This window comes from Capsella rubella, unplaced genomic scaffold, assembly GCF_000375325.1.
Source record: "Capsella rubella cultivar Monte Gargano unplaced genomic scaffold, Caprub1_0 scaffold_8, whole genome shotgun sequence".
NCBI classification, from domain to species: Eukaryota; Viridiplantae; Streptophyta; class Magnoliopsida; order Brassicales; family Brassicaceae; genus Capsella; species Capsella rubella.
In genome coordinates, this window is record NW_006238916.1 from 10,135,372 (window position 1) to 10,138,145 (window position 2,774).

Here is a 2,774-nt window from a genome sequence, read left to right on the forward strand (position 1 = left end):
GCTTTCTGTAATGCAGCTTCTTCTCTTCAGAACCTCTCATGTATCTCAAGACCCACTTGACAGCTTCCCAATGTGTTTTCAAAGGCCTGCTCATAAAGCGACTAATCACTCCCACAGGAAAAGCAAGATCTGGTCGAGTGCCTATCATTGAATACATGATACTACCAACTGCATTTGAGTATGGAACAATCTTCATTCTGTGCTTCTGTTCTTCATACTCCTTATCAGTAGCTGCTGCAAGCTTAAACTGCACTCCCATTGGAGTATTCACAGATTTAGCTTTATCCATGTGAAAAGTTTTCAAAACCTTGTTCACATAACCTTCCTGAGATAAAGTTAACACACCAGCAACTCTATCTCTAGTGATCTCCATGCCTAAAATCTTTTTAGCATCACCTAGATCCTTCATCTCAAATTCTTTGCTCAGCATCTTCTTAAGATCACTAACATGTGACTTATTAACTGAAGCAATCAGCATATCATCCACGTATAACAACAGATACACATATGCCTTATCCTCATACTTCTTAAAGTATACGCAACTATCATAAGCACTCCTCAGGAAACCAATTCCAATCATAAACTCATCAAATCTCTTATTCCATTGCCTAGGAGACTGCTTAAGACCATAAAGAGATCTCTTAAGTAGACATACCTTCTCTGGATATTTCTGGTCTACAAAACCCTCAGGCTGAGCCATATAGATTTCTTCTTCTAGGAAGCCATGAAGAAATGCTGTCTTCACATCCATTTGTTGCAATTCCATGTTGAAATGTGCTACCATGGACAAAATGTACCTGATAGACACATGTTTAACAACAGGTGAGAAAATCTCTGTATAATCAATACCCTCTCTCTGAGTAAAACCCTTTGCAACAAGTCTGGCTTTGTATCTAGGTGCTTCAACTCCAGGAATACCAGCCTTTCTTGTGAAAATCCATCTGCACCCTACTAGCTTCATAGTCTTATCCTTATCAGCCAAATCCCAAGTATGATTTTTCTCCATAGAAGCCATTTCTTCTTTCATAGCTTCATTCCACTTTTCCCAATCAGCATCCAATAGAGCCTCTTGATATGATTTTGGTTCTGTCTTTTCACCATCTTCTGAATAGCATGCATAACCAACCAAATTTGACTCATTATACTTTGGATTTATCTTGATAGTCCTTTTAGCTCTATCCCGAATCAACTGATAATCACTAAGGTCTTCTTCTTCTTCAGACCCTGATTCATCATTCTCTATTTCTTGTTGTTCACTAGATGAACTCTCAGCAGCATTCGTGGGTGTATTCGTTCCTTCTTGAATATCCTTCTCTTGAATAACTCCACCTTGATCTGTAACTCGATGATCATTATCACTTGAACTTGCTCCAGTTCTCTCAAGATCAATCTCAAATACACCAACTGGTGTTCCATTCTTCAGATCTTTATACATGATGTCTTCTCGAAAGACAACATTCCTACTGATCACACACTTGCCTTCATCCAATAACCAGACTTTGTATCCTTTTACTCCCTCAGGATAACTTGTGAAAATACCCTTCTTAGCTCTGGGATTAAGCTTGCCTTGATCCGCATGCACATATGCTAAGCAACCAAATCTTCTTAGTAGACTCAAATCCGGTACAGCTGAGGTCCATCTTTCTTCAGGTAAATCAAACTCAATTGCTGTTGAAGGTGATCTGTTTATTAAGAACACAGCTGTAGATACAGCCTCAGCCCAAAACTTCTTTTCCATACCACTCTCACTCAGCATACTTCTTACCTTCTCCATTATAGTTCTATTTAACCTCTCAGCTACACCATTTTGTTGAGGAGTGTATGCACAAGTCTTATGCCTTACAATACCTTCAGCTTTACAGAAACTCTCAAACTGATGGTTGCAATATTCCAAGCCATTATCTGTTCTGAGCTTTTTCACCTTTCTTTCAGATTGCACTTCCACCATCTTTTTCCAATGAACAAACTTCTCAAATGCTTCATCCTTCCTCTTAAGAAAATAAACCCAAACTTTTCTAGAGTAATCATCAATGAAAGAGATGAAGTATTGGCTATTGCCAAGAGATGGTGGGTTATGTGGAGAACCCCACAAATCTGAATGCACATATGCTAATTTCTCCTTTGTAACATGTTGTGCAGGTGCAAAACTCACTCTATGGCTCTTCCCATACACACAGTCCTCACAAAACTTCAATTCCTTGATCACCTCTTTATTCAAACATCCCTTTTTCACCAGAATCTCCATTCCTTTTTGACTCATGTGACCAAGTCTACTATGCCACAGAGCAGTATCATCCTTGGAGTTTTCCGACGTATGAGCTTCACCACATTCTGCTTTACCCTGAAGAATATACAAAGTTTCTTTCTTCTGACCCTTCAAAATTGTTGAACAACCCTTCACAATCTTAAGAACTCCATCTTGGGACTTAAACCAGCAACCTTTGTCTTCCAAAGTTCCTAAAGAGATCAAGTTTCTAGACATGGTAGGCATATATCTCACATCAGTTAATACCACTTGTGTGCCATCATCATTCCTGATTTTAATACTCCCTATGCCTTTGACCTGAGAATAGGTATCATTACCCATTTTCACAAAACCTGAACTTAATGTCTTGAACTCCACAAACAAATCCTTTCTTGGTGTCATGTGAAACGAACACCCTGTATCAAGTACCCATTCATCTGCAGTATTACCAGCTGCTAACAAGGTTTCACTCTCAGCCATCAAAACCATAGAAGGATCATGATTTGCTCCAGATCTTGCAATGCTTGCT